The following is a 21,557-nucleotide window of genomic DNA, read 5'->3' on the forward strand; positions in this document are numbered from 1 at the left end:
TACAATTTCTTCCATCCTTTTTCTCTAGCTACCCTTAACCCCCATAACATAGCTTTAGTGTGTTTGCTAGATTATTAGTTTCATTTCTAAAGTGAAGCAAATAATCTCATAGGTTGTCCTTTATCATCTCTAAAGACCCCTCCTACTTTCCTAAGATTGCCTTCAATTGTGCCATTAGAATTCATCCTGATCTAATCCTTGTCTGGTCTTATCCATCTAGCCTGACTAAAGTTATCCTTGGTAGGAGCAGGATGATATGCAATCCATCCATATCTAAACTAGGTATTCAACCATTCTCCTTCCAACTCCTTAATATCCCAACTATCAATCTCGTGTCCCCCTAGTTCATTAATTGAGCTTTCCACAATTTCCAAAACTCTTTCTGTTATTTTTATTGACTCAATCCAAATGTTCCAAACAATGATAGCGAGAGCCAATTTCTATATGATCTACCAATTTGGGCTTTTAACTTTGATCACCCAACTATCCAATAAATCTATAATATTGGTTGAAAGGACCCAATTTAAACCCCATCAGTTCAAGAAAGCCAACCATAATTGCCTTGTGTATTCATAATGAATAAATAAGAGGTCGGTCGTTACTTCCTTGCTATCTTCACACATAACTTGGGAAGATCACCTATAACATATAAATGAGTTACTGGGTTCATACTTGATTAGCAGTGACTATTTGCCAAGACATCCAAATGTTAATTTAGAATGATGAAAATTTTGTATTTGAGGCATAAGATCATTGGTGTATTTACTTAACATAAGACTTAATCACATTTCAAAAGAAATGTTAGACTCAAAAGTTATTACAAGAGATTTGTTGAAGGGTTCTCACAATTGGTTGCACCACTCACAAATCTAACTAGGGAATGAACATTTTCATAGAGTGAAGAGGCACAAAGAGCTTTTGACAAGCTTAAAGAGATAATGAGTTCATGTCTTGTATTGACCAATCACAATTTCTCACTCTCATTTGAATCAAAATGTCAATGTAATGTTTGAAGAGAATGCATTAGATTACTATTAATGCAAAATAAACACGCAATAGCATTTGAGTGTCATAAGCTTAAAGACTTACTCTATTTGTGACAAAAAGAAAAGCTCAACATCATGCATGGATTGGCAAAATTCACACAACACTTGGTTTGTGAAAAAATTCTTGTTGAAACAAACCATAATAGTCTAAGATTCTTCCCAAATTAAAAAGATTTGAATGAAAGGTAACAAAAATGGGTAAACAAGTTGCAAGTTTATGATTTTGATATTGATTAAGGGAAAGAATCATATTACCCGAAGGTCTCAACTATGCTCTATGATGGATATTTTTGCTAATTGAAAAACTTCTATATTAGTAGAATATGCCAAAGATACTTTGGCTAATAACATATTGAAAGATAAGTTGCATTATGAAACATAAAAAATAGTTGGAACTCATTCTATATAATCACATATATCTACTCTCGAGATTGAAGATTCAAAAGAAGATTCCAAGAGCATATCATGATTCTCGTGCGGTTGATCATCAAAGATACTAAAAAGCATATAAATAAATATCGTAGCACAAACATTTTCAACTAATCTTTTACAACCCCTACCAATCCCAAAACAAAAATGGCAATATTTTGACAGATTTCATCGTAGGTCTATAAGAAGTACGAGAGAAAGATTCTCTTTATGGTTGTAGATCTACTCATAAAGTATAGAGCCACATATGGCTGATCTATAGTTTAAAAAATATTTAAACTACATAGACTGCTTAAAAATATTGTTTAGTGATAGATGCTTGTTAACTTGTTTTGACAAAAACTCTTTTGTCTAGTCAAAATAGAATCAACCCCAAGCATCAACTATCATGCACAAACAAATGTGCATTCAATAATTGTGAACAAATGACTTGAAAGGTATTTAAATAATTATTTTACCAAACAACAAACAACATGGATCAAATGGCTTCATCTTGGAAATATTGTTACAATTCTACTCACCATATATCCATTGAAATAACTCTCTTCAAAGTTTTATATGGTTACAAAGTATTATCGTTTATGGATTTGATTCTCATATATGGTAGTCCATGGATCTAAAGACTTGATATATCAGTGTAAAGATATTTTAAATAGTGAAAAAAAAGACTTATGACAAACTTAAAATCAACAAAAAAAAAGATATGTTGATCATTACAAGTTGGAGATAGCATTTGAAGTTGGAGAATTTATTTTTTATAAATTATAACATTGTAAGCAATCTTCTCTCAAAATAAGTGTAAAAAGGTCAAGCCACAATTCTATGGATCCTATAAGATTACACGAAAAATGAGAGAAGTAGCTTATGAATTAGAACTACCAATAAACAAAATTCGGAATATTTTTAATATATCTCACCTCAAAAAATACTTGGGATGACATATCATGCCCTCTCCTAAATTAACCCCACTTGCTCAAAGTAAATTGATTTTTGAAGCAAAATCAATCCTTGAAATGACAAAAAAGATTGAAAATTCAAATTATTTCAAAATACTTGATTAAAATAAAAGCATCCACCTATGAAAGATGCCACATGGGAAAGAGGAAACATCTTTCATCATCACTATTTATATTTGCTTGAAAACAAAGTATCTCTGTGAGGGAGTTCTATCATAACCACACCTAAATTTAAATATTCCCAATTAAATAATATGCCCCACGAATCTCCAAAGGTCTGAAAAGGTTAATAGAATCAAATTATAGATACAAAATGATATTAGACAGTAGTTTGATACAACCAATCCATAATTGACAATTACTGGTGAATCTACTCTTAATGTTGTTTTGCAGCAACAATCTATTGTTGTTCTGCAGTAGCAGTCTGCTATTGTTGCAGATAGAAACTTCGCGAGGTCCTCCCAACTTGATCCTTCTTTTAATGTTTCTAATAGTAGTATTGCCTGGACTGTTGTTTGTCACGGGTGGAAGGGGAAGTCTTCCCCCCTCTCCCAAACCTCTCTGAGTTGGGCCTTGGATTGTTGCAAGTTTGACAAGTTTTTTACAGTGGTCTTTTGCTTTGCGGTTAAAGGCCTGTTCGACCTTGTTTTGTTTTGGGTCTACACCCATGTTTTGTTGTCTTCTTTTTCCCACCTACAAGCTATTGTATAAAGGGCCAACACCCTTATTTTGTTGCTATTTTAATAAAAAACAATTATAATGAATAATTAAAAAACTTTTACAACAAATGTTTCTTTCAAATAAATAATAATTGAAATAAACTAAAATGAATAATAATTAACTAAAGATCAAGAGTTTATCCAAAAGTTATGACTATTGGACTAAAAGAGGTATATAAAAAGATAAATAAAAATAACAAACACTTCAAAAAATATTTAATGACATTTTTAAAAATAATAATTGCAAATTCTAAAAAAAATAAATACAAATATTCAACAATAAGTTTGTATTTTTCAATTCTATTATAAATTTAAAATTTGATGCATGCATGCATGTATATTGTAGTTTAAAAAAATATTATTTGTAATTAATTATGTAAATATAATTATGAGACATTTATTTAAAGAAAAAAATATTAGAACAAAACATTACAATAGCATCCAATACATTTTTCCCACCACTTCCATTGTTGTTCCTTACAGTAGTATTGCCTAAACAATTATTTATCGAATGCGAAAAGGCAATTCTTCCCTTCCCCAAAATCTTTCTCAAGTGGAGGGTGAAATTTCTTCCCATTCTTGAGTTGGGTTCTTAGTTATTCTGCTAGTGTGCTATTAAAAGTCTATTTGGCCTTTGTTTTGCTAATAGTGGTCTTCTAACTTACTGTTAATAGCCTGTTCAACCCAAGTTTGTTTAGGGTTAGCAGCCTTGTTTTGTTGTCTATTTTTTATATCTACCTATGGGCTATATCTATTTGTATATAGGCTCCACACCTTTTTTTTGCTTCTTTAATTGTCAAAGACATCCAATGCATTTATTTCAAACAAAGAATCATTTTATAAGTGTATTGAAAAAACAACCAATAACAAAAATAATTGATTTCATATACTCCAAAACACAAAAATTCTACATGTGAGTTTTAGTTGTATAGTTATGGAAGTAATTTCTAGTTATGTTGAGGACCATCTTTTCAAATTAAAACACAAATATTTGGGTAAGGAAATTGAAAGTGAATTTCAGCCTAGACTATTAATGTTAAAGAACAATATAATTCAACTAGAATTTGACATTTTTTTTTTTTTGGGGGGGGGGGGGGGGGGATGCATATATTAATAAGAAAATAAATTCTAGAGGTCTTTCAAGATAAGAATCTTGAAAGAAGCAACTTAAGTTTGAATATAGCAAATCGTTACAAAGAAAAGAAAAATAACATAAAATGTCTGAAAGAAACATGTGCAATTTACAAAAAGTTGGATATCACTTTTCCATGAGAGTATAAAGCACATGTTCCTCTGTAATGATATTCATACTTATGACTAAAAATCCATTGTGGTCTTTGACAGTAGCTTCCTGATGGATTTGAACTTGAGATATTTGTGTCTTGAGCTCTAAATTGTAGGTAAGTTTCTCTTAAAGGACTAATGCAAAACAATAATAGAGAATATCATATTTGAAAAAGTAGATGTTTGCTTGTTTTCTCTAATCGAATTACTTGTCAAGAAGTGGAAATGCTACAATTTTACTATAACGTTATATTACAATATATATTTTTTTACCCTCAACTTGAGAAGGCCACCTACAACAAGCTATTGAAAGAGATTAAGTTCCAAATCATTCAATTGCATGTTGATGATGTTCAATGTTCCAGACAACTTAAAAAGTTCTTTAAATTTTATGTTCTTTATCTTTTTGTTTCTTGGAATTCTTTTTGAGTTGCTCTTTATATGAAACTTTTGTGCTATACTTTGTTCAATTAGAAAAAAAAAAAAAAAAGAGAAATCAATAATGCAAAATAAAATAGTAATAGAAAATAAACCATGCATAATCACTTCTCTCAGAGTAAAAGTATTAGAGAAAATTAGTTTACATTGCATCTCACTTCTCTCAGAGTAAAAGTATTAGAGAAAATTAGTTTACATTGCATCAAGGCAACCAAATATATAACATGCCACATTGACAATTTTTTTTTGCTTTGATATCATATTTTGACAACAATATAGCCCTAAAGATTTGTTGAATATGTTTTCACTTCCAAAGAAACATGCATAATGATTTCCAACTTGTGTCCAAAAAGAGATTTGGTGGAGTGGGTAAAGAGAAAAATGAGACATTCTCCCACAACAATTTTACAATTTTAAAGTGGATGATATTCCATGCTAAAAATTGTGCTTTAACTTCAAATTTGGATTTCCAAACATAAACTCATGTTGAACACTTGGACTCTAACCAATTCACTCTCCAATTTTTGTTTAACCTTTCTATATTATATCCTCAAAGCCATCTCCAATTTTTACAAAAATTGCATGAAATGGAAGTAAAAAATATTAATTGACGAACTAGAGAAACAACCTCATGAACCTTGTAAATGTAATTGATTAGAATATTGGATAACGTGAAGTCAATAATTATTGCAAGTCAATTTTCCTAGTTGATGAGAACTTCCAAATGTCCCTAAATTACTGAAAATTAATCACAAGTGGCTGACTTTGTAAGTATATTGGCCTATTTCACCAAATAGATGAAGATGAAAAGCTCATCCCATGGGTAAAATCTTATCCTTTCCACTCAAGAGGTGAAAACATTTACTACCAAGCTTTCCATATGCTTACTCATTCTCTACAAACTTTTGGTTTAAAGTATTTTTGTAAATAGGATTTTATCTTTCCACCCAATTATTTCCAAGTATTTATCATGCCCTGCCATGAAGGATATCAATGCCTTAGAAAAATCATTTTGCCTCTAGGCTTCATGATTGTTTAAAAGATGCATGATTTCAAAACCAACAATCTACAAGGACATTGACTGAAGATATCAAGTGATCACAACATTTAAACTAACAAAGACTAAAATAGCAAAGGCAACGACCTTAATTATAGGTTCACATAATCACAACAAAGCAATAAGTAATGTCCATAAAAAAAAAAAATGTCGCTCCCGCTCCTGCACCCGCACCCCAACGACTCTCCCGCCCCCTGCAGTTTGAATGTGTCTGCTGTTGCGGGAGTTTCTGGAAATGGATCTGCAACTGCGTTGGGTCCTTCTGCCCGGGCTGGGGTTGCAGTTGTTGCTCCCCCTTCAGAACTGGTGCCTCGGTCTACTGCTGGGTGGGTCACTCGAGGTTCTGGTGCGTTCCCCCCACTCGTGGTTGCTACTTCCGGTGTTGGTGATGTGGTGGCTCTATCTGCTACATTGGGCGACTTTGTTGTTGCAGAAGGTCCTCCTTTGGTTCTGAGCACCAATGTCGAGGGTTGGGGTGCCAAGATCCCTGTTAATGGTTTTGCTCCTCCAAAACCTGGTGTCTTCAATCCAACTCTGGATTTGGATACCTTGGCAACTGTTGCTGGTGCTAGTGACGACCTTTCTGCGAGTGATATTGCTATGCCCAGACCCTTTGCTAGGAAGCGTACCTTTGCATGTGTGGCTAAATCTGCTGCCCAGCCTTCTAAGGGGGTTCGTTCTCTACCTTGTGCCAAGACCTCTCCTGTTGTGGTCTGTGGTCGTGAGGTTATGGAGAATGTTTACTTCTATCAACGCAATGCTCTAGTCTGCAAATTTATTGGGTTTTGGCCTTCCCTCCCGAACCTTCATCGTTGGGTGAGTGATTCCTAGAAGCCCCATATTTCTTATGGCATTGAGATTTTCCCTTGTGCTAAGGGGTTTTTTGTTACTTCCTTTGCCTCTACTCATGATCGTGATTTGATTTTGGGTAAGATATGGTATTGGGAGGATGACTCTCTCCCTTAAGCCCTGGACTCCTTCCTTTAACCCCCTTACGAAATCCCTCTCTGTTCGTCTGGTTTGGGTCTGCCTCCCCAATCTCCCCCTTCATTTCTGGGAACCTTATTGTTTTGAGGCCATCGATAACTCCATTGGCAGCTTCTTGAAGGTTGATGATGCCACATTCTCCATGGGTCATTCTACCTTTGCTCGCCTATTAATTGATGTTGACATATTGTTGGCCCTCCCTAGGGATGTGGTTCTTATGGTTGGTGATAGGCCTTGGACTCAACCGCTGGATTACAAGGGCCTCCCGTTTCGCTGTCGAAGATGTTTCTCAACGAGTCACCTTGCTTTTGACTGTTCTCTCTCTCACCGCAAAGGTGCTGCCACTTGGTGGAAGGATGCTACGAAAGACCACTTGACGATTAATGCTTCAGATTCTGCTTTGGTTGATTCATCTCAAGATGAGGTGCCCCTTGCTACTCATGAAGCCCTGGTTGATGTTACTGTTGTTGCGGTCCCTTCTACCCCCTTGGTTCCTCCTCCTGTTGCTCCTGCTTCTCACCTTCACTCTACTCCTGACGTTTCTTCTGTTGCTGCTGCTCCATTGCAACAGCCAGTTGCCGCTTTGCAACAGCAATCTGGAAGTGACTCTGCAGGGGCTTCCCTGCTTGTTTCTTCTTCGAAAGCTCCTCCTAACAGTGTTGCTTGGACGGTTGTCTGTCGTAGGTGGAAAGGAAAATCTAACAACCTTTCCCAAGCCCTCCTTGGTCAAGATTCGGGGTTTTCTCCCCCCTCTTGATTTGGGTTGGGTTGTTGATGGTTTGACAGATTGGTTTGGTCGGTCCGACTTTGTCTTTTGGGGTTTGCACCCCTACTTGGTCTTTTAATTTGATAGCCTTTGGTTTTGTAAAGGGTCAGCGCCTTTCTTAACGCTGCGGCTTTTCAAAAACAATTAGCAATAGTTAACGCTAATTGTAGAGGGATTAAGGTCTCTTTGTTAAGGGTCAGCGCCCTTTGAAACACTGCTTTTTTAATAAAAAACAAAGCAATAAGTAAACTAATAATTAGTGAGAAATAAGATTAAGGAGACAACAATGAAAGATTGTGATTAACAAAGGGGTTGTGTCCACTTTTGAAGTTACAATAACTTCGACACCCCTCTATGGAGCGATCAAGATATAATAAAAAGGAAAGGGGGACAATAAAAACCTAGAAGATCACATAAAGGGAACAATTAGAGGAAGCGAGTACAAATTTATTACATCAAGCAATCATTGGGGAAGAGAATATCCTCAAGTTCAAACACCTACAACAATCCTCCAAATCAGGTAAAGATCATGTGAACAACATGGCTCTTTCTCCCAACGACTCTCTCGCCTCCTTTGGTTTGAACTCTTCCCTTCCCTCCTCGTCTGGTCCACCCCCTCCCGCTTCAGTGGTTGCGGTGGGTGCTTCTATCTAGTCTAGGGATCCCACTCTAGTCGCCTCTCCTAGCGCTATTGCGACGCCTGTGAATCCCATGGGTTTGATGGCCTTTGCTTTGGCCTATGGTGCGGTGGCCATGCTTAGTAAACACACTTCGGATGCTCCTTTGCCCCCACCTATGGAAAAAGTAGGTTCGCCTGAGTTGCTCGTTTTGCGGCTCCCTCTTCCAATGGTGTTCATCCCCCCTTGTACCAAGTAAACACACTTCGGATGCTCTTTTGCCCCCGCCTATGGAAAAAGTAGGTTCGCCTGAGTTGCTCGTTCTACGACTCCCTCTTCCAATGGTGTTCATCCCCCCTTGTACCAAGACATCCCCTGTGATTGTGTGTGGGCAGGATGTGGTGGATAACATTGGGTTTTATCGGTGCTATGCCCTTGTGCAGATTCTCTTGGTTTTGGCCATCTCTTCCAGATCTCCATCGCTGGGTAAGTGACTCTTGGAAACCCTTGGTTGCTTACAACATTGAACTGTTTCCTTGTGCTAAAGGTTTCTTCATCGCCTCATTCACCTCCTCGGAGGATAGGGAATTGATTCTGGGAAAGGTGTGGGCCTAGGATGTCCACCCCCTCTTAATAAAACCCTAGACTATTGCCTTCAACCCTCTCACTGAACCACTTAATGTGCGTCCAGTATGGGTTTGCCTTTCAAATCCCCCCTTCATTTTTGGGAGTAGTCTTGTTACAAGGCTATTGGCAACTCTATTGTTCGCTTTTTGATGGTGGACAATGACACCTCCTTTATGGGTCATTCCACTTTTGCCCGTATTTTGGTTGACATTGATATTGCTTCACCACTCCCTAGTGATGTGGTCCTCATGGTGGGGGATCAACCTTGGATGCAACCGCTTGATTTTGAGGGCCTCCCTTTCTGTTGTCGAAAATGCTTCACCGCTGGCCACCTGGCCTTAGATTGCTTGTTTTTGCGTCAACGTGGAGTCCCCACTTGGTGGAAGGATGCTATGCTACTTTAGACCATTTAATGGTTTATGCTTTGGAAGAGCTCTCTGACGGTACGAGTGAGGGGTCACCACTTGGAGCCTCGCCAAGAATCTTTGCGGCTCCCCTAAATCTTGTACAATCTTCGACCTACCCTGATGCAACTCCTGTTAATCTTTTGCTACCTCCTTACAACCTACGGATACCCTCAAAGGGACGCCTTCTATTGATTCTCTTCCTGATGATTTGCAACTCGAGGACCCTAATGATTTTATCGTTTGGACAGTGGTTCATCGATGACGGAAGAGGAGGACCCCCCTTCCCCCCAGTCTCTCCTCCAAACTTGGCTCTACCCCCCCTTGATTTGGGTTGAGTTTGTGATGTTTCTGCAAGCCTTCTTCACCTGCCTAGTAATTTTTGTATTTTTGTTCTGTTGATAGTCATGGATTATGTAAAGGGTGGATGCCCTAGTTAACATTGTTTTTTAATAAAAAAACAAATACAACACAAATGATCAAATTTGAAATCTCATTATCATTATAGAATCATTCTCAAAGGGACATCAAACATAAGCAAGTGTACAACCATTAAAAGAAATTTGTATGACCAAAGATTTAGCTTACTTTTTAGTTTGTTGATGAAGCATTTCCACATATCAAATAATGATAACTATCTCAAAGGGGATGCCAAGGTATCTTAAAATAACACCATGATTGTTGAATTTCCATTGTGCAGTTATCAACACACTACAAAAGAGAAATACCATCTGTGTTTTTGTTGTTTCACACAATTTAAAAGGCATCTAAGAGCATCAGCAATGAGAACATATAAGAAGGGAGCTAAAAGGCCTTGTCTTATCAATCAACGAAGAGGAGTTTGAATGTTAACTAAACTTAGGACTAAAACCTAACCATTTAAACATCTTTCGAGTCAAACACCATCTAATTTTATCATAAGCTTTGAGGTAATCTTGACTAATTGTGCCCATTTTGCAAATTACAATGCCAACACCAATTTATCTATAGTATGAATCTTCCTCCTATAAATCTAAACCTTGTAAGAGGTATTAAGAAGAATAATAAATCTACATATTTAAATGTAATGTTCTCAATTTTTGTTTTACGAATTAGTTTAATAAACCCTTAATTGATACAAAAACCAAGGATCTTTTTGATAAGGCTTCTTTATAGGCCTCATAGTAATCCTCCCTAATTAAAGGCCACATTCTTTTGTTAAATTCTATGTAAACCATCCATTGCAAGACTCTTTTTGAGTCAGCCATATCCCTCACAACAAGATCAAACTCTTCTAGAGTGAGCATGCAATCTAAGTAGGTTTGTTTTTTATATTAAAAGCAGCAAAACAAGGGTGTTGACATGAAAGCCTGTCAAACTAAGAACAACCCCAAACCAACTCAAGGAGGGGTAGAAACACCCGAACCATGATCAGGGAGGGGTAGAAACACCCGAACCATGATCAGGAGGGGTTTGGGCAAGGGAGGAGAACCTCTCCTTCCTGCCTGCTACGAACCCATAGTCCAGACGATACAATCATTAGGATTATCAAGAGAAAGATCAAATGAGAGTGACTCCACAAGGTTACAATTAGTCGCAGCGATAAGTGTTGTTGAAGGGTCACGTCAAGTAACTGTGAAACGGTGATAGGTTGTCGAAGGGAAGCAGTGCTAGTGGAAGTAGAAAGAGGCTGCAAATCCTCAAGAGCAGAAGGTGTTGCAACAGTATGAGTCACAACAGTGGCATCAATTGTAGCATCAGCAGTAACAAGAAGCTTCTCAACATCAAAAGCAAAAATGGTCAAATTATCAACAATAGCATCTTTCCACTAGGTAGCAACACCTTTATGACGCGAAATGGAACATTTTGAAGCCAAGTGACCTGTGAAAAAGCATTTCCGACAGCAAAAGAGGAGGCCCTCAAAATCCAAAGGTTGTGTCTAAGGCTTATTCCCACCCATGAGAACCACATCCCCCAAAAGAGGTGAGGAGATGTCAATATCAACTAAGATGTGAGCAAAGGTGGAATGGTTCATAGATGATGTGACCTTGTCCACCTTCAAGAAGCGACCCTCAAAATCTAAGTAGGTTTGTTAATGATCTTATTAGGAATGCAATTTCCAATAATGTCTTCAATAATAATCACCTTCAACAAGAACAATAAACATATGTTGATACTAAAAAGGATAAATTTGTTGTCAAGATTGTTGTGATTGTTCCCCTCTGGATATTTAGATCAGCCTTTGCAAAAGTTACATCTTCTAAACATTGGTTTAACAACAATAACACGTTGCAGAAAATTGTTAAGTGTTATATTTAAAAGGGCTTAGCTTTTTCGAAATTGGTATCTTAAGGTTTCTTCAATTTTAGATCTTTGTCTAGCCATTCTTATCCTATAAGATCTCAAGAAACTAGTGAAACAAATAATATCATCATTTCACCATTGTAACCAACTTGCATTTTGTAAAAGTCTACGATCATCATTCCATATGTCTATAAGAAATGCAAGGCAATAAAGAGGTTAAGGTTATGCAATTATGAGGTTATCTAGGAGAGAGGCAACTTCAACTTTAATTGAGATGTTATGTAAAGATAATTAGCTATATAAAATCTATCAAGATGACTAAGTTTTGTTAAATCACCCTCATCTCAATTAAGACCAGGTAAACTAAGTTTTGTTTAATCACCCTCTTCTCAATTAGACCAGGTAAACTAAGTTTTGTTAAATCACCCTCTTCTCAATTAGACCAGGTCACCCTCTTCCGAATTAGACCAAGTAGAGAAATGATGAATATGAGAATCTCTTTTGTCAACCATGGCTCAATAACTCCCATAATATTCCGCATAATTTGATTTGAGATGATGAATCTTTGTAGGCATAAATGGAAAAAAAACCAACAAATCTTCCTTAGAAAAAGTATACTCAACACACTATTTTTATTGGGACCTATTCTAAAAACTCCAACAAATCTTCCTTTGAAAAGGTGTACTCGAATCTTCCTTACAAGAAGCATACTCACCACAATATTTTTATTAGGATCTACTCTAAAAAAACTCCAACAAATCTTCCTTAGAAAAAGTGTACGCACAGCACAATTTTTATTGGGATCTACTCTTAAAAAAATAATGCGGTTTTGAGCTAACCATCTTTCCAATAAGAATTGGAGAGAAAGTTAAATAGAAGTGAAAATTAAGAGGAAGTTACTATTAACTTCTTAACATGAAATTCTTAAGGGGATAAAATGGATTCTCCCTCACGAGGTCTTCAACAAGTAATTTAGATATTTGTTAGGGAGAGCTTGGAGAAAGAGATCCAACTCTTAAGAGTAACAAATTGATTCCCACTATTTTGGTTATCAAATCGATTCCATCCTTGTAAGAAGTAGATTCATCAAAAAGAGGAATTGACAATGAGAGAGCTTGGAAAAAGAGATCCAACTTTAAGAGTAACAAATTGATTCCCACTATTTTGGTCATTCAATCGATTCTATCCTTGTAAGAAGTTGATTCATCAAAAAGAGGAATTGACAATGAGGAATAAGGACAAGGCCAGATACAAAGGTAGGTAGAGATAGGCAAGAGAAATAATAGAATATTTCAATATTTCATTGGAGGTGGATCACCCAACAAAGGTGGAATTTGAGAGAGTTTTGGCAAGAGATTCTGGAAAAATTGCAAAAAAATGGACTTGTAGGTGGCTTTCATTTGCTGGTAGATTGACTCTTCAAAAGTCAATGGTTCAAGCTCTCCTTATTTATAGATGTTTTGCACAAGTTGCCCCCTCAAACTTTGTGACAAAGTTTGATGCTCTCTCCTGTCAGTTTTTTTGGTCAAGAAATTTTCTTGCTTCTAAATGGAGTTTGGTTAGAAGGGATTTAGCGTGTAGACCAACGTGAGGAGGTTTGGGCCTTACGCCTATAGTTGTACTAGATATGGTGTTCGTGTCAAAATCAAGACGACTAAAATTCACTCAAAAAGTACCTCAAAGGAGTTAATAGTGTATATGATCCTCGATGTAGTTTGGAGGGGAAGGGCTCCATGATTTGGTACACTCTTAAAAGAGTGGCAAAACTCATCAAAAAGGGTCTCTTCATCCACAATAGAGGTATTGGAATGATCCTTGGGATGGCCTTCCCCAATCGTTGATCAACTTCCTCATCTCCAATCCTTATGCAATTGTTTCAATGAGACCAATTGGTTTAGGGTGGCTGACTTTCAAAACTACCAAGCTCAACCACTCAATGAGGGATTTGAAGATCAACATAGTTGGAAGTTACTTGCTGGAAAGGCACTCAATGAGGGATTTGAAGATCAACATAGTTGGAAGTTACTTGTTGGAAAGATGGTCATTTGAGGGATTTGAAGATCAACATAGTTGGTAGTTACTTGTTGGAAAGACACTCATTGAGGGATTTGAGGAGGATCAACAAGAACTAGCTAAGATTTTAGCTAGTCGACTTTGTAGTGCCCTTGATGGTTGAGATGTTTTGGATTGTAGTAGTGATCCAAAGGGCAAATTTTCAATTGCTTGTAACAAAATGCTCCAAGGTAAGGGGTGAGTGGAATCAAGTTTGGAATATCTTGGCCTAAATGCATTTTTTTCTTTGGTAGGGTTTCATGGCTTGTAGATTTGTGCTCTTTGCAAAATAGTGAAGAAAGTTTTTTCACGTCTTTTCTCCCTTCTTCCTTATTCGAGGGAGATTTGACATCTTTGGTGGGGAGCATGAAACTATGCAGGCATTAACCCTACCACTTTGGTTAAGTTTTGGGAGAGCCTAGGTCACCCTCCATCAAAGACGACTCCAGACTACTTGGATTCTCAAGTCAACTTTTATTATTATATTATCAATAAAATTTGGTTAGAAAGGACTTGAAAATTTTTTCAAGGACCTAAGAAGGGTAGCTTCTTTGTGTGGAGAAATATTACTACAAAATTTCAGCAATGTGATTTTTAGAGAGGAGCTTGATTCCCTCCTCTAAAGGGTGTGATTTTTGAAGGGTCATCTAAGATCCTAGTCAAACATAAATTGGCAATGGAAATGTAGAATTCTTTTTTCATTTACAAGAGATAACATTTGAATGACTTGTGAAGGCCCTAGCTATTTTGCATGGTGTTGAAAGAGAGTGCTCTATAGGTTGAAAAATAATTATTTGTGAATTTGTTTCACAAATTATGGCTAATATGTTGAATGATTGTTAATTAAATTGTGTTTCTTGGCAAAACACCTTAGTAGCTAATCCCTAAATTCAATCTCTTCATATCTCCTATTTCTATTATGTACTAAAAGACTCCCTAGTGTAATATAGACCTTGAATATTAGTTAATTATGACTAATGTGTTGAATGATAGATTGTCAATTAAATTGTGTTTCTTGGCAAAACACCTTAGAAGCTAATCACTAAATTCAATCTCCTCATATCACTGCTCTATCTCTATTATGTACTAAAAGACTCCCTATTTCTATCATGTACTAAAAGGCTCCCTAGTGTAACATAGCCATTAAATATTAGTTAAATTGTGTTTCTTCACAATTCGCCTTGGTTTATTCCAAATATTAATTGTTAATATCTTCTAAAAATATTTATATTTTAATTATTTAATAATCTAATTACAGATTTGCCCTTAGAGCATTAAATGGGACACTCGTCATATTTTCAAATTTTCATTTAAAAATCCAAGCTTATATTTCTTTATTCTAAATATTTAAATTCATTTTTTGATTAATTTATATAATAAAATAAACCCCTCATTAATATTATATTCTTAAGATTTAATCAAAAATCATGAACAAATATTTCTTTATTCTAAATATTTAAATTCATTTTTTGATTAATTTATATAATAAAATAAACCCCTCGTTAATATCATATTCTTAAGATTTAATCAAAAATCATGAACAAATTACTTACACATATTTCAAAGCAGAAATGCAAAACATTATCTGAGATGTATGTGGTATACAGAGAAAACAAACTCAACTCGTAGGCAGAAAATAAAATTGAGAAACAATATCAAAAGATTGGATCAGAAACAGCCTCTGAAGTATCCTCATCAAATTTCAGAGATAAAACAGATGTAACATCACCTCCAACCTGAAAATCATTATTTCATGGTTTCATACATTATGATCTGATATATCTAACTCTTGATCAGAGGAATTAAACCCGCTATCATAAAAACTTTCTAGTAACAAGGCCTGGTGTGCAAAAGTACTAAATTCATTTGTTTGAATTATCAAAGTAATAAATTAACTTACCTGTTTCCGAGATAACAGCGCACTTTCAATTATAAACAATTCTCAAAGTGAATAAAACACTAGGAAACACGTTTACATATCATTATCATAATAAAATGATAAATAACCACATAATAAAATGATAAATAACCACATAATTTCTAGCAAATAAGGATTTTGCGAATTCTGATAGCATTTTAGGTAACTAAACAGTACAGGCTTCGTTGAGTTGTATAACGCATACCTTCCAATGTTCAAAGACCTGACGACAGCCAAACCAGTACTCCCATGGTTGAGCCTCTAGTTGGATAACACACCGACACCGCTTTCAATGGTCAACTCAATATTAAATGCCTCTTCTGTTCCAAAAGAGGTTCTTGACTCGCTTCTTGAAGATTTTACGTGTGTTTAAGGCAGGTGGAATGGGTGGTTCAGGGAAAAGCTTTATAATGACAAACGCTTTGCCCTTACCACCCACTCCGACTACCTTGACACAATCTTTTGCGGATCTTGAATAGGCTTCAAGTATCATCCAAAACAAAAACCCACCATACCCACCTAAAAAACTTCGTCTTCCATACTCTCGTTATGAATCATTCAAATCAGAGGGAGTCAATAACATCCATACTATTCTTTTACATTAATCAAAATTAGAATACATAGGTTTAAATCCAGGAAAATAAGGGTTTCCCTCATTCCTTTCGAATAAGGTGAGTATCTTAGTGTAAAATTGATCAATGAAAATGGTGTTGAAATGCCATTAAAAAACCCCCCCAAAAAGGAAACAGATCACGACTAACCATGCAAACCCCAATAAAATAGTATCATGGAGACTTAGTGCCATATATAAGGCTCCTTCACAAACAACCCATCAGCTAAAACTAGACCACCATACCGAAAATGGCAGTAAAATTTCAGACAAACCCTAACATGCAGAAAAAACAATCATATTCCCCGTTACAATGAAACGAAAACAACGAAGACATTTGTCTCAGAAGGAAGGCAGTATAAGCTTTAATCATCCACAATGGGTCAGCTTAATATCATCCAATACAATCATCATAGACAAATCTCACTCAAAACAAGCTCATCGAAAATCAGAAACAATGAAAACTATTTAAAGCCATCAAGGAAAAGAGAAATGGTAACCTCGTAGAGATCGAACAAAAGGGCTCTGATTATGGGTGGTGATATAAGAGTCGTCGTCAAGGTTTTTAGCCATTACGCCGAACGAGACCTTTAGTAATTCATCATTGCCCTCATTGCTTCCTTCACAGAGATACCAAAACAAAACAAACCTAATAATACTATTATTACAGAAAACCCTCGCCTCCATCGATTATGTTTAATGATTCCAGAGACCTTGATTTATAAAGCTGATCTATTAGGGTTAGGGTTTGAGCATAGAATTAGATTTGCTTTAGATTTTTCTTTATTTTTTCTTCCCAATGATCAACGCCGCGTCTTCCCCGGCTTGAATATTTTTAATGCCCTTTTCTAATAACTGCTGGTAGGTTTCTTATGTAGGGGCAGTCGTATGGGATTTTTTTAGTGGAGGGATCGTGTCTTTCATAAGATTTGTTTTTTAATCAGATCTGTTTATTAGTCTTAGATAGAAACTTATTTCCTAAAGAGCAATGGAGTGAGGGGTATCTATTTTGTCAAAATTATTTAGAGCATAATTACTCGCAAAAAAAATTATCTTACACTTTAAAACAACTTTTACATTGTTAGGTGGGTTATTTTTAAAAGATTTTTAATATAATTTTATTCATGAATGACTATTCATCTAATGTTAATTAGGGAATCTACCACTATAACTTAGTCATCTTTCCAGCCTATCAAGACTTTATCTAAATAGATGTCAATTGAGTGGTTTAAACTTCATGCTACCATGAGATTGTGTAGGGTTCTAATTTAGGTTTTGTTTCTCAACTGTAACTAAATATACATTAACCAAGTAATAGAATCTCCATGCTACATTGAGATTGCATAGGGCTTTTGCTTTAGGTTTTGTTTCCTTGCTCACCATCCTCGCTTCCAGTATTAGAATACTTCACAAACCCTTCTTCTTCATTCCATCTCTCTTCTTTCATTGAGTGTTATCCTCAAAATCATACCATCATTTTTACCCTTCAATTTTGCATTCATATACACATTAATTACTAGTTTTTTAATGTTTTGTCTCCCTTTGTTAGTGTCACATTCTATCTCCTTGTGAGGAGGGTTGGGAGTAACCTTCCAAATATAATTTTTCATCATTCTTCTCAATTTCTACTGTTTGAGCCTCTAGTACTTAACAAACTTGAGCCATTTCAACTCCATATTGTCACTCTTTGACTACTTATCCATTTTGTGCTTCGCATACCTCTTCATAATGTATAGTGATTTTGTAAGCACCCAAAATTGCATGGATCAACATGCATGTCCAATTGTGATTTGGTGGTTCGACTTGCGGCCCACATGACTTGTGTATATCTCATTGCAACCATTTGCATCTTAATGGAAGTCTCCCTATGTTCTAGTACCATCCTTCAAGTATCCTCCACCCTTGTTTGTGCTCTTCTTAACCTACTTGCCCTTCTTAGATTCATCATTGCTTTTTTTGGGTAAATTAGATTTAGATTGCTTTGTGTGTTTTTCTTGCAAGTAGATTAGAAGTTTCATTAAAATTCTTCTTTGAATCAAAAGGAAAATGAAATTATAATTAATCTAATATTTACTTCTATTGTCTTTCACACACGCATCCCATCTCCAACAGGGACCCCCTCTATCTTGCTAGCTTCATTGGTGTTTTGTAGCAAATTTGTCTTTTAGAAAGGATATAGAGAGGTCTTGCATCAAATCAATCTCCTAATGATTGAGAGGAGTATAAAGCCTAGGCCAAAATACATCATCCAGGCATAGAGAATCGGAATAGAAGAATAGGGCTTCGGCTAGAATGACTTTGAGGAAGTCACTATCAAATTTGGACATGGAACTATAGGGTATTAGGAACTCTCGTTAGGTTTGAAATTAAGATAGTGTTGCCTTGGGGCTACTTGCATTACATCCTAGAGACAAGTGAGGAAGCATAGAGTGAAGTCCAAACATGAGAAAAACAAAGTGAATGACGAGAGAGTAGAGAGAAATAGAGTTTTGATTCCAAATTTGGTGCTTCCAATCAAATCAAGATAGGGCTTAATCTTATATTCCTCCCAAGTCCAAGTTTGCAACTCTATAACGATTCCAAATCTGAGTCTTGAGTTTAAGCATTCTTTCAGGTTCCAAGGGTTCAATCCATAATCCAAGTTTGAGCTGGAATCAAGTTTGAGCAAAGGTCAATCTTCATCCTTTTTCCAAAATTCAGTGGTAAGAAGGAATTTAGGAATTTCAAAACTCTGTTAAGTCAATGTCTCTCTTCAAATTCGGTGTTGGGACACAAAATTAGACTAAGTCTTATTCCAAAATGTCTTCCTACCACCAAAAATCTGCCCAAAACTCCTAAAATTTGGTACTTGCACAAAAGGCAGGAATAGACCTTATTATTTCAAATTGTCTTCCTAACAGCAAATTTTGCCCCATGATTCAAGTGTCTCTCCCAAAATCGGTGATTGCAACCCAAATAGGAATAAGGGCTATTTCTAGGACTCCTCCTAGGTCTGAATTTGTAGCTTTGAGAATGTTTTTAAGGTCTAAGCTACTCCTAAAAGTTGTGTTAACACTGAATTTGTTGGTTCCACAAATTGAAAGTCTCAAAACAGAAATTCTCCATGACGTTCCATATCTAATCCAAGCCAAATTTGACCTTGTGAGAATTATAAAAAGTTTTGGGAAGAAGTTCATGGGCATAAACGTTGAATTATGCACCTTAATCTTGAAGGTCCTCCTATCACCAAGTTTTTGCCTAAATTCTCCAAATTTGGTGATCACAGTCAGAGAAGAAGTAAACATTGTTTCCAAAAGTGTTCCCAACACTGAGTTTTCTCCTAGATTTGGATTTTGCAATCAAAGGGGGATAAAGCACTAACCTTAAATCTTGTCCTAGCACCAAATTTGGTCTCTAATCCTAAAAGCATTCCTAGTACCGAGTTTTGAGGCATAAACTTGCCACTTCATCCCCAAATTCGGTAGTTGTAGTCAAATTTGGAATAAGGCTCAATTCCTAAAATCCTTCCATGCACTGAATTCACAACTCAAAATGTCTCCAAGACTTGATCTCATCATGTTAATCCGAAAGGTTTTCCTAGGTCTGAATTTGTAGTTTGCCTCTCAAGTTCGAGCTTTGATGTTTCTTAGAGCTCCGAATTTGATTTCTTGATCACTTTCCCGAAGCCAAAATGAGCTTCTTAGGTCTTAGTTCATGAGACATGAATTCAAAATGTTGTTCAATAAGGTGAAATATTTCATTTACATCACAAGGGGTTGATCCTCCAATGGATTTGTGTAGAAAATAAGGTTCCTAAATGGGCCTATCAAGTCGATTTCCAACTAAGTAAGATCCTTTGGGGAATAAATGAAAGAATGAATTATGATGCATAGAAATGAATGTGATGGTAATAAGGTGAGAGGGGTGAATGATTGAGTATCATGGAAATGTGATTGATCCTTGAAGTTACTTGTCTATGCAGGATGGATATCATCAAAAGGACCTAAAAGGGTGAAGGATCGAAAGCATGTGATCATAGCGAAGAAGCGGTTTGTAGAAAAGGCTAAACCCTTCAAGCCTTCAAGATATTGTTTTTGAGTGTGCTAGAGGATCTTACTAAGACAAAATGAGGACAAAGTCAAGGTCAAAATCTTCAAGATGATGTCTTCCCAAAGAGGATCGAGGGTAGCATGCTCACAGAAATTAAGAATTACGTAAACACGTGAAGATATCGATGAACACACCACACAGTTGTAGGGTGAACGTGTCATAGAGATGAAGATGAAATATCACTACCACAGTGTAGAAAGCCAAATAATGCCATTTCTAGAAATCTGGAAGACGGTGAGGAGCTACAAAAAATTGATGGCTAAAATATGACTTATTGTAAAATGACAACTTTTGGGCCCAATTTAATACAATACAAGAAAGGCCAAAAGTTAGTTATTTATCTAGCTATCAACTTTGTCTTTTGTGACAAAAGTTATTATTTTGCCAAGCTATCATTTTGTCTTGTAGTGGGGGCATTTGGAAAGTGGTTGAGATCATTAACTAAAAGTTGTTAGGGTTTCTAGAGGGTAATTTTGGGCCATTGAATGGATTTAATCTTGGCCATTTATTCAAAATGTAAAATCTATAAAAGGCTAGTGCCTCTCTCATTGTAATAGGTTAGAAATTAGAAGTATCAGTAGCTAGCAAGTAGATTTAGGAGTAGAGTACGAATCATCGAACATGGATTGTTGTACCAGTAGTTAAAGAAAATGAATAAAGCATTGAAGTATGGTGTTTTACTAATTGTCTTACCCTACTTTGCATGGTTTCTTTCATCAAATTAGTCGAAGTTCAATGGTTTTAATGGTGAAGTGTGAGGATAGATCTGATTGATTTCTAGTTCATACCATTGGAGATTTGCTAACTATAAATATTTGTGTATGGTTAGTCTAAGCCTATTATTTCTATTAGTTCAATTGTGGATGTTTGTTTTGATTGCACTAGAGTTGGGTATGTAAATCAATGTTCATGATCTGAAAATATTTCATTTCCCTTTGAAGATCACACTATTTATGTGGCATTGTGAATTTATCTTTGGTTAAGAAGGAGTTTGTCTATCTACAACATTATCCATTACCATCATTATCACTAGGTTCTCTATAAATCATATCCTTTTGCTCTTTATTTTTAATTTGTTTGAGTCTCTTTGTGATTACCAACAAATCACATCATCACTAAGTTATCCTAAGCACAATCAAGACCCAAAATTATTGGGTTATCTTGTTCAAGGATAGTCAAAAGGCATACAAGGTTTCCTTATTCGAGAGAGAATAGGATATATTTTGTGTTGAGCGTCCAAGTACAACTACTCCCACCCCTCAATTAAATTGATAA

At 35.9% G+C, this 21,557-nt stretch overlaps 2 non-coding genes across 2 annotated transcripts; both read right to left on the bottom strand.

Annotated features, from left to right (window-relative positions):
• Positions 1-16,531: 16,531 nt before the first annotated feature.
• LOC131038473 (small nucleolar RNA U83) lies at positions 16,532-16,612 on the bottom strand. The gene has a single exon (XR_009104493.1). It is a non-coding gene; the product is annotated as a small nucleolar RNA U83 (small nucleolar RNA).
• A 101-nt stretch (positions 16,613-16,713) lies between these two features.
• On the bottom strand, positions 16,714-16,803 carry LOC131038472 (small nucleolar RNA Z43). The gene has a single exon (XR_009104492.1). It is a non-coding gene; the product is annotated as a small nucleolar RNA Z43 (small nucleolar RNA).
• Positions 16,804-21,557: the final 4,754 nt, after the last annotated feature.

The sequence above is a fragment of the Cryptomeria japonica genome, chromosome 8 (genome assembly GCF_030272615.1).
Source record: "Cryptomeria japonica chromosome 8, Sugi_1.0, whole genome shotgun sequence".
Taxonomy (NCBI): Eukaryota; Viridiplantae; Streptophyta; class Pinopsida; order Cupressales; family Cupressaceae; genus Cryptomeria; species Cryptomeria japonica.